Source organism: Danio rerio, chromosome 5 (genome assembly GCF_052040795.2).
Source record: "Danio rerio strain M-AB ecotype USA chromosome 5, GRCz13ab, whole genome shotgun sequence".
NCBI classification, from domain to species: Eukaryota; Metazoa; Chordata; class Actinopteri; order Cypriniformes; family Danionidae; genus Danio; species Danio rerio.
The window spans coordinates 37,470,807-37,483,039 of record NC_141025.1 but is presented as its reverse complement, the minus strand read 5'-3'; the positions used below and the strand labels follow the sequence as shown (position 1 = coordinate 37,483,039).

Here is a 12,233-nt window from a genome sequence, read left to right as displayed (position 1 = left end):
CATGAATACATGCTAAACCCGAACCATACAAGATAAAAACAGCAGGGAGCAGCATGGTAAATGTGACACACTCCTTTACACTAAAGCTCAGCATACTCACCCCCTTTACCCCGCTTTCTTTTTTTAACTGATTTCTCAAGGATGGGATGTGGGAAGGAGAGACACTTTCAGTCAGGCATGTCTCATTGGTTGTCTTGCCTCACTGAGTTTTTGGTCTCTTGGCCATGATGCCCAGACATGTCCCATAATCCACTTCACCTCTACTGACCCATCACCACAACTACACACCCAACAAGCAGCGGGACTGCCATTAGATCCAGTCAAACACACACACAGAGACTCCCTAGCAACCAGTTCCTTTATCTCGCTCTGGTAAACAGGATGAGTCTGGTTAAAATAATTTTGCTGAAATGTGTTTGTGTTCTGGGTTCAGTGGTTTCTGCTGTCTGGTCATCTTGTTTTCACTGGTCATCCGAGTTAATAACTCAGCGAGAGACTTTAGAGCATGACAGTTTCACACGCATCCATTCGCTCCTCAGAAAAAGCCCCTTGAGGAGCGCTTCTACAATGTGTGCCACTGGTATGTGACATTTATGTTGCTTACATGCAGCAAGTCCATGATCTGATTGTAGTTTGGCACCAGTATAGATGCTCTTTAATATATAACTCCCATTGTGTGTTAAATGCAAGCAAGATGTCTCTAGACATCTGAACTGACCACTAACTAGAATCTTTTATAAAACACATACAAGCTGGAGAATTGCACATTGAATTAATTAGGGGCCGAAGTTTCCCAAGTGGAAAAAAAAACAGCCTGCGTTGTCTGTCTTTCTCACAGTGCGGCTGTATTACTTGTGGTTAACGTTTATGGTGTGTTTTAATTATTACACTTGCGTTATTTTTGTTAGCACCCATTGTGAATGAAATGCTCTGTGGTTCGCTAATGAATAGTTAGCATGTAGCTTGCTCTGATCGTGCTGTAGACTTCACCAGTGCTTTAAGTGTGTCACTCCAGGTGTTTTTTATCCATCCATGGGAATCTGCTTTTCTTCACCGTCTCTATACTTGCCTTTTTCGACTTGGTGTCAAGTTTCTTTCTCTCAACCATTGTGCCGTTCCTGTAGCCTCAGTGTGTTGATTTCTGTGATGCTGAGTATGTTTCCTTTTCCCGCAGAGCTCAACACTCACCATATTGTCATGCCACCCATGTTGTACCCCTAAAACGACTCCTTAAATCCGTTTTAGGAAGATCCCGTTGAGCATTTTTGATGCACTCAGGCCATTTACATATCAATTCACGCTATCTTTCAGGAAATATTATAGTTTTCATTCATTTCATTGACCGTGACTGCACACGTCCCTCAATATACTCTAGTCAGTATGAAGATTATATAATTCCCCTACAGAAGGTTCAGCGCACTGGCTCCAGAGGCCAATCCAGCCACTGAAATCTCCTCATTTCTTTCCTTTATCCGTGTAACTATTTGTCAGATCGTCTCCAGTCTGTCTGCAGAAGCTCTTTGAACCAAGCCGGGTCTATGCACTCACGTCTTTCCGTCTCAGCCTCCGAGCGATACATGTTAACTTTACCCTGTCGAAGTAGCACTCCAGACACACTGTGCTGTTTGTGAATCTTTAGTCAAGTTTTTCTATTGAGTATATTTCTTTAAAGAAGATAAAAACAAGCAAGAGGGTGTTAAGTTTCAGAAGATGTTTTCAGAGAATGCTGCATTCATTTAATTTCCTGTACCCCACTGGCATTTTTTAAATAAAATATGCTTAATCACGCATCTACCAAATCTGTTTATGCTTAAGGTTGAAAAGTGAGGGTAATGCTTAAAACATGAAAAAGAAAAAAATGAGTCATCGAGGTAAAATAAACTTGAAGATTATAATAAACTTGAAGATTAAAATGCTAACGCTAGCCTGATAGCACTGAAAGCCATCCAAAGCCTGATCGCATAAACACGCATTAGAGACCATCACTATAATACATCATGCAACATTCACAAAAGAGAACACTTTATAATATAGTAAGGCAAACTTTATTTATTTATTTATAGAGCACAATTCTGTACAACTGTAGTGGATCCAAAGTGCTGTACAATGAAATAAAATATTTAACAAAATAAAATAAAACTTGTATTAAAAATGTAAGAAAAGGAAATATATATGTATATATGTAATACTAAAATACAGATAAGAAATCACATGTGTGAGTCACTCAAAGGCAAGGGAGTAAAATAAGTTAACTTATATTTAAAAGTATCTAACTTTTACAATTATATATAATTATATGTATAACTACAATACAATAGAGCAGCATGATATTGAAAAATGTAGCATTGCGATGTTTTTTTTTTATTTTACGAAATATATTGTGATATAAATACAATTTCACCAATTGACTTAATATTTCCCTTTGCAAAGAATTTATAATGTTAGATCAATTGGTATGATTTTGCAGTGGGACTACATCCTCATAAAATCTAATTAACCTAATTTTCGATGTGGTCTGTGCTATTTGCTGTGCATTTCTGTATTTGTATGTGTTGTGATTATTTTCATGCATAACAATCTATAAATACAAGATGGTATTCAAGTACAGTAACTGAATAATAAAAATAAAAATATTTCAATAAATTTAATCTTTATTAAAGTCACAAATGGTACAATTTCTTATACCTGAATGCTTTTAAGGTCATTATACAATCACAGGCATTGCGAAGGTCACATTGGTATATCGATGCTGAAATAGGATTTTGTACAGCCTTACTATACAAAACTTAAAAAAGAAAGTTGTTGATGTTTGCCTGCTATTTTTTTTAAACCGAGTCTATGAACACGCAGATGATTTAAGAGGAGGAGGTAGGACATCAATTTAATGATTAATAAATAATTTAATGATTGCTATCAGTGTGGGAAGCATAACAAAACCAGCATAACAAAAATAGTTTCTAAAAACAAATGCTTATTGTACCTTTAAGTTGTTTGTATCATTTGTATAATTGTTTGTATATATATATATATATATATATATATATATATATATATATATATATATATATATATATATATATATATATATATATATATACACATACATATATATATATATATATATATATATATATATATATATATATATATATATATATATATATATATATATATACATACACATACATATATATATATATATATATATATATATATATATATATATATATATATATATATATATATATATATATATATATATACATATATATAATTATTATTTTTTTTTTATTTGCAGCTGATTCCAAGTACCAATTCCTTGTCATGTGGATAAATTTTGATGGTTTAAGCTTTATAATGCAAAAAAGCTAATTTTCCCTCTAAGAATGATAGTTAAGTGGAGTTTTCTCCTTACCTACCTAACAAATTAAGGATGCAGGATATAATCACTTAAAAATGTCTATTATAACCATTTAGTGTGGACAGAATCAGAAGCAGTTTTACAGAAAATAATAGATAAAAAAAGTGGTAAGACATGATTAACAAAGCAATTTAGAAACATTGCAAATGATGGAAGAAGAATTCAACAGGTCTCAAAAGCTACGTTTCCCTCCACCTATTTTAATGCATATTTTTGCGCATAAAAGAAAATCTGTAGAAGGAAACGGCAAGATGCACATACATTTTGAAAATGGATAACATTTTTAGTCAATAAGAAAAGATGCACATAAACTATGATTCCAGTATGCGCTAATTCCAGTATGCGCATTAAAAAAGTCATATGATTTTGTTAGATGAGATCATGTGATGATAAAAATGTATGTGAATGTACAAACCAGCAGACTTTTATTTTTACTGTTGGTATTTAGCTCCAGTTAATCAGAAAGTGACTGTTTGACTTGTTGGATGGAAACGCTGCTTTATTCTCATGTCTTTTATTTGATATTCCAGTTTTGCACATAAAATTAATTTGCATTTTTGATGGAAACATAGCTACTGAAGAAAAAGTTTGAGCGCATAATTGATGCATAAGAAGTTAACCATCCAATGTAATGCTTACAACATCACTGTGCCTCTCTCAATCTGTTCTCTTGTTCACTCACTCTCATCATGTCTTTCTCTGCTTGTAAACTCATGAACAAACCCTTGCGAACAGTTCAAGAGATCGGCCAGATGGGCAAATCATGAAATGTGATTATCGGCTGATCAACTGATCTCAGGCCAATTGAGTGGAGCATTCCTATTATTAAATTTGTAATGAAAAGTTTTTTGGCGACACGATGGCGCAGTGGGTATTTATGTCGCCTCACAGCAAGAAAGTCACTGGTTCGAGCCCCAGCTGGGTCAGTTGGCATTTCTGTGCTGAGTTTGCATGTCTCTTCCTGTGTTGGCGTGAGTTTCCTCCGGGTGCTCCGGTTTTCCCCAAAGTTCAAAGACATGAGCTATGGGAGAACTGAATAAGCTAAACTGGCCATAGTGTATGAGCGTGTGTGTGAATGCAAGAGTGTATGGGTGTTTCCCAGTGCTGGGTTGCGGCTGGAAGGGCATCCGCTGTGTAAAAAAAACATATGCTGGATAAGTTGGCGGTTTATTCCGCTGTGGTGAACTCTGATTAATAAAAGGGACTAAGCTGAAAAGAAAATGAACGAATGAATAAAATGTATTTTTATTTTAAGGAGAATGTGTCTTATTTTATAAGTTCTTTTTTAATCAAATGTATTCATGTCGTAATATGCAGTTCTTTTGAACATGCTGTCATTCATGCGTTAAGCTATGCATGTTTTTATTGTTTGGGTATTTTTCAATGTCTGGACTGGGGTCAGCAAGTCTGTTCTCGGTCAGAATGGGTGTCTGTTTGTAATTGTGAAGTGAGTTTCTGAGAATTCACCGTCTTTATGGGCTGATTTAATTCAAGTATGACTTCCAAAAAGAGACTGATCACTCTTTTGTGAATTCGAGAAGCTGTACAGGTTTAAAATAGATACCGGGGTTATTGTTTCAATTCAAAACCTGTTGAATGAGACTTGAGACTTGAGCTCTCATGATTGACGTTCCTGAAAGATTTTTGCATTTTAGTGAAGTGACTGTGATATTTACTTTGACAGAGATCTTTTTTATTATTGATTTACAAACCAGTTTGGTCAACCATTACTCATTCGTCAAAATCTTACCTCCGTAAACAGATCTTTCTGACAGATACCAAATTATCAAAAAAGATATTTGTGTGTGTGTGTGTGTACAGTATACGCATATGTTTGAGAAGTTGATTTGAAAAGCATGACAATGGAAACGGTCTCGTCATAAAGTCAAGGGAGTGCTAAAAATGATGGAAAGAGAATAAAGCGAGGCATGGAAAGAGAAAAAAATGGCAAGAAGTCACAAGATTTTGCGATCATCGCTGCATGAAATGTACGTAATGACCAGATGAGAAGGAGTGTGTGTCTCTAATGGTTTATGCAATGTTTTCAGGATTAAGGGAGTTAAAAAGGGCTAAATGAAGGGTTGTTTCGGGTCAGCTTTGTTTCCGTGTGACTGTGTCGATTGTGCGTCCTTGTGTGAGCGAGTATGTGTTCGGTTCTGTGTGTATTTTTGAGTTAAGGCTGTGTCAGCAACATATGATTCTGATTTCAGACAGTCCAGCTTTGAAGTAATTCTGACCAAACCGCTGCGCCAGAATGATGATTGTGTATGTGCGTGTATGTGTGTGTGTGTAACCTCTCACCATAACTGTCTCTCAGGCCACAGCTGAAGTATGAAAATGAGTGGCTTCATTTCGCTGTGGTCGCTCTGGGGTGAGAGAGGTCAAATATCACATCGAGCTGTGTGTGTATATGTGTGTGTCAGATGCCTGATTTAAACTACCCCTTTAACATGCACAAAAACCAGGAGCAAATGGTTGGTTTTAGGCGCTTTGTAATGCGAGGAGAATTTGGCTCCTATTGCAAATGGCTATTGAATAGCAATCCAATATGCAGCCAGCCTGATATCTTCGGCTCTCTGAAATGTTTATACTGCTGATGCAAGCAGAAGCATAAAGTATAAAGGTGATTGTAAATGTATTTTGTAAATACAAAGTATTGTAATTAGGGTGGTGCAATACAGACAAAAGAGACCTATCACACTTTTCTTTAACAATTTTAATTACAACTTTGTCACACAAATATGTTTTACAGTTTGAATGTAAAACATATTTCCAAAGGAAAATAATTAGATCTTTATGAAAGATAGGCATGGGACAATAACCATTTCAAGGGTTTTCTGTGGTTTGGAAAAGTCAAGGTTTTAAAAACGGCCAACATTTGCTGTTATACTACATCCTACAAGTTTGTTTTTGGGCGGGAGTTTTACATTTTTTTTTTTAAACCACTATTTTATTTAGTTTGTTAGGGCAACAGTATCTCAAGCAGAAAATGACCCTCCACAACAAAAGCTACCGATCCAAAATATTTTAAATATTTCTTAAAATAAATATATTGTGTTCAATGGGATTAAAAGTTGCTGGTTTTTACCCAGACATTAAAAATATATATATTTTAGAGACATAATTACAATACTGTGAAATCATGATATGTGTATCCAAGATTATCATACCGTCAGAATCTTATACCAGCTCATTGCCAATCTGTAACATTTCTCTAAAACAGACATAAGGCAAATAATACAATAAAAATCACCTAGTAAAGGTGTAACAGACTGTGGAAAACAAATAAATAGGCTACTGTGCCACTGTTGAACTCAAGTAAGGTTCCGATGTTCTGATATTCAAAATGCCTTACCGTGAGTCACGTAACAAGAACTGAACAATCAGCTTCATACTTTGTGTGTAATATACACATTTCGGTAGACAAACACAGAGCATCCAAACACTGCAGTACTATTTAATTTTCTCCATTAAAAAAACTTATATCAGAACTACAGCAATCTTTTGTTAGTTTGTCATACTCTGAGAAAACAGTTGATGGTCGCAGAGCAATGGCAAACAACAAAGGAGCATGAGCACAAAGTGCGTTGAAAATGCTGAATGAAGCGATGCATTCGCGTTTTCCACATGCTTTTAGACACAATATATGTCTGACTTACATGATGGTTTTGCGATACATCAGCTTTCCTGTATCCAAAGTAATCCCATATCACAGATTTAGAATTTTATTTGGCACAAAGTCCTACTGTGCTGAACTCATCATCCCTGTTTATGCAGCCTATTCAGTCTCCTGTTCTCGCTCTCTGTTTAGGCATGCTGCATCATGATTGGTTCAAATAGCATACTGCAAGAAAATCATGCTGTAAGGCAATTTAGTAATTGCGCATGTCCAAATCACAGTTTTGATACAATTTCAATTAATCGCACAGCCCTGATTGCAATGGCTTTTATACTTTTGTTTTAAGTAGCAAAATTGGTTTATGAGATTTTATTATTATTATTATTATTATTATTATTAATACAAATGTCGTTATTATTATTATTTTATTAATATTCCAATATTTCCCAGTACTGAGTTGTTGCTGGAAAGGGATCCGCTGCGTAAAACATATCCCAGAATAGTTTGCGGTTCATTCCTCTGTGGCGACCCCTGATAAATAAGGGACTAAGCTGAAGGAAAATGAATGGATGAATGAATAATATTCAAATATAAACAAATTTCAAATTAAGTCAGTTTTATAACTAGTATTAACAAATGTAACATATTTCTGAGGTCCATTTAAAGATTTAGTTCACTAGTGTTAGAGCAAAAATGAAAATGATGATGACCCTCATGTTGTTCTAAACCCTTGAGACCATCATTCATGTTTAGAACACAAACTAAAATCTGAGAGCTCCTTCATTATCCATTGACAGCAAGGTTCCTGACTAGGGTTGTCGTGATACCATAAATTAATCTTACGATACTATACCAGCTGAAGTATCACGATACCAAGTGGTATTGCAATACTGTAATTCATAACTCAAATTATAAAGAAAATAGTCAGAAATACTATATTTTATGTTATAATAGTACTTGAAGTGTAATTCATAACTCCCTTAAGGCCAAAAAATATTATTTGCACCTAAAATGTATTCATTCTTTTTGTTTATTTTGAAGATAACTGACTTGTAATAAAGATACAAATTATACCAAATGAAATTTGTTATATACAATTTTTTATATAAAAATGTTAATTTGCTATATGAAGTGCTCAAAAATTGTTTCAATGTTTCCTGTTGCTATTTTTGTTTTTTCATCAATTTTTTTCAGTCTTCTCAGGTAGGTAGCAATTCAAAGTAATTCAAAAATTCACTTTGTGAGTGGTTCTTTTAAAAGAGATTGTCACGGTCGCTAATGAATCATATTAACAGGAACAGAAATTAACCAATTCAGATTTGCGTTTGAACTGAAGCATTAAAAAACATACAATAGGTTACCATAAAAGGCGCAAAGTCTACACAGTGTTGCAACCTTAAAGGGTTCCACGGACTATTCAAATAAAATGGTTTATTGTTGCACAAATGTGTGAGCATTTTAGTGAATTTTCCACATGCAACATTATCTATTATAGATAAACCTATAATGACAATACTACCGTTTACAAACTACAGTGGCACCGCCAGGATTTTGGAGCCACTGGTAAACCGTGCAACCTTATTCCTGACTATACTGTAGTTCAAAGTTTAGAAAAATACCAAAAAGCGTTCTCATAACAGTCCATATACCTTAGTGGGTCAATCAGAATATGGTCAAGCTACGAGAATACTTCTGTGCACACATTAAACAAAATTACGACTTTATTTAAGTTTCTTCTCCTTTTTGTCAGTATGTAGCATCAAATAGCATTCAATTTGTCACGCTTGGCCACACTTCTAATGCAACGGTGCTTTGTTTTTAACACAGGAAGTAGTGCACAAGCATCTGAGGGATATGCATTAGTGTACAGTGCTCATGATCATGCACAATATACTGACACTGAGCAGAAGCAATTATTGAATATATTCTAATGATTTTCTTTGTTTTATAAGTGCACAAAAGTATTCTTGTAGCTTAATAATATTCAGATTGAAACATTAAACTAGCAAAGATGAACATTAGGTCTCAGGGGATTGGAACAACATTTTTATTGTTTTTTTTAATGGTATAATTTTGTAACATTTGTTAAATTGGATTTGCTTATATTAGTTTCGGAATTAAGTGACTCTTCAATTTGTTTATGTCAGAATATAAAAAAGCTAAAATGAATAAAGCAAACAACAACAATGCTTTTAATTATTTAAAAGATTATTAACTAATATTAATAATTTAGTTTTTGTTTAAGATTTTCTACTTTCTCTCTCTCTCTCTCTCTCTCTCTTTCTCTTTCTCTCTTACTTGAATTGGCTCCATTTTTAACACTGGGATCTTGTGAAGGATATGCAGAGTGGCTGGTGCTGCACGCAGCCAGGAATAGCTCAAAGAGCAATTGGCAGAGTTTCTCACATTTGACTCTTATCATTAGTTATTCTGCTGTTTAGAACAATAGTATCTATCTTCCTTCCTCTCTGTTACCTCACCGTGACTAAGAGGGCCTGTTTTCTCTACCCTGAATAGGCATTGTCGACATGCAGATGTGAAGTCAGCTAAAAGAAATAAACCGTTTTTGAAAATTATAGGATCATTATTGTAAACATCCATTCTGAAGACTTCATACACAAGAGTTACACATTTAAATCTGTGGAGAATTGCAGACAAATATTGGCTGAATATTCAGTTTTGGCTTTGTGGTAAATCTGACCTCTTTGGCAAGTACTAGTACAAAAAGACATAGTCAGCTGAACAACTTTTTTTCTCTGTCCTTTGAGGCAGAAGGAAAGAGACTGAGGAAGAAAGCAGACAGAGAGTTCATCTTTCTTTGTCTTATGGGACGTCGAGCACCAGGTGCACCAAAGCGAGCAAGATTTCTGCTGTGCGTGTATGTGTGTGTGCAGTGTGTGTGATGACAGTCTGTCTTATGATGTAAGTGTATGGATGCAGTTGCTGTAGTGATGCCCATGCAAATATCCCAGTGGGCAATGAAGGTCAGTGATGCATGATGGGTCACACTACTCATGGAGCTAATGCACGTAATGAGTGTTTGTCTGTGTGTCTGCGCGTGTGTGTGTGTGTTTTAGAGCCATGTGAGCTACATCAGAACAGAGACTAATTGACGTTTAATTACATTCCCAATTTCCCATTGTGAACAGGCTTGGTTCTCTACTTGCCACACACAGGTTCAAAATATGACAAGGGCAAACAGGTCTTCAAGGTCAGGACCTGAATGAAACATGCTCCAGTACGTGTTGAGTTCTGGATTATTGAGAAAACACAGACACACACATTCAGACACGCACGGACGGACGGACGCACACAGCTTTCCCCTCTGCTCCATTAATCCCAAAATGCTTTACCTAGAAATGCTTTTAATATGGTCCGAATATAATAGGCATAATGGTCTGCACTGTTGTTTTGAAATGGTCTAATTTGCGAGAACACAGATAGGCATCTAGAATCAGTAACAGAATGTGCTGGTCATTTTCTTCACTTACAGGTAATTTGAGTGAATGGGTGGCAGGATTTAGGAGAGAAAGAAAGAACGAATAAAGAGAGAAAGAAAGGAAAAAAAACGGAGCAAAACAAGAAAAAATAAGAAAGAAAGAAAGAAAGAAAGAAAGAAAAACAAAGAAATCAGTTAAGAAACAAAGAAAGAAAGAAAAAATAAAATAAACTGTAAAAAATAGGGCTTGGCAATAAAATGGTCAGTATGGTGTTTATTGACCGAACACAATAGTCAATAACAATAAAAAAAGTTCAGCATAAAGTTTCGGTATGAAACGTTATAGTTTTATTAAAATGTGCCCTCTGAGCACGGGCCTTGGAAGGAATGCAAATAAGTTTAGAATGTAAGTTTGTCATTTACAATAGTGGCACGCGACTTGCACAACGTGATGCTCGCGCATTTTCCAGGGACACCTAGTTGAAAAACATCAGAACTTTTCCGAATTAGGCAGACTAATTACCTCAGACAAGCACAAAGCACCCAAACACTGCAGTGCTTTTTACTTTTCTCCATAAACTTGCATCGGAGCTGCAGCAAGGGTTTGTCTGTTTGTCATCCTCTGAGAAAACGGTTAATGGTCACCTAGTTAATCCTAGTAATCAGGAAATTTCACGCTTGATTTGATGAGATTGTAAATAAAAAGGGTGTAAGGATGTCATCTGAGTGGCTTTTTGGTTTCTTTTCTTGTGCATCCCTGCCACTAGCTAATGTAGTCATTCAATTTCACTGTTTGTAATGTTCAGCATGTATTTGAATAATAATGGCTGGTTCCTTTACTTGAAAGCTCAGATTTGATTATCATAATTTGTTTACAGATTTTGAGGTTTACTTTGTCATTATTATTGACACCTTACAGATGTTTAGCCATGTTTACCATTGCACACACTTTTTATTTATCAAGTTTATTTATCAAGTTTAAGAGTCTAATTAACACTTATATTATTTTTTTAATATGTTTATTTTCTTAATGTTTAAATATTTTAGTTTTTGATTATTAAAACTATTTCCTTAGTAATGTTGGTGAATTAAAATGAAGGTTAAATAAATAAATAAGAATCCTAATATTCCTAAATGTATTGTTAAAAAAATCTATAATTATCAATATGGAATGATATAAAACATAACAAAACAATTATTTTCCAATATTGCTCAGCCCTACTGTTGAAAGAAAGAAACACTTTTTTTCTTTCTTTTCTGAAAGAAAAAAACAGAAAAGAAAATTAGTAAATAAAAAAAAAAAATAAAGTAATCAGTAAAGAAAGAACTAAAAAAGAAAATAGCAAATAATATGTAAAGAAAGAAAAAAAGAAAATCAATAAAGAAAGAAAAAAGAAAGAAAGAAAGAAAATAAAAAAGAAACATGATTGTTAGGAAGGGAACTGACACATGAAAGAAAAGAAAAAAAATCAAATAGGTATATAGATATAAGCAGGGATGAAACTGGATGAAATGAATTTATAGATATGAAGGGATAGAAATGAATGAAAAGGGAAAAAAATAAAGAGCAAAAAGTGAAGAAGTAAAAAAAAGAAAGTCAAGTCAAGAAAGCAAATAAAAAAACTAGAAGGAAAAAACAAAGAATGAAGCAATGGAAAGTGTAAACAGACAGTAAGCAAGAATCGTAATGAAAGGGAAGAAGGGAAGAAATAAACAGAGACAGAAAGGAGGAATCAATCAAACAGAAAACAAAC

The 12,233-nt window shown here is 34.4% G+C and overlaps 1 protein-coding gene across 1 annotated transcript in view; it reads left to right on the top strand.

Moving 5' to 3' along the window:
- The window catches only part of efnb1 (ephrin-B1), a 57,533-nt gene that overhangs the window by 33,599 nt on the left and 11,701 nt on the right, over positions 1 to 12,233 (top strand).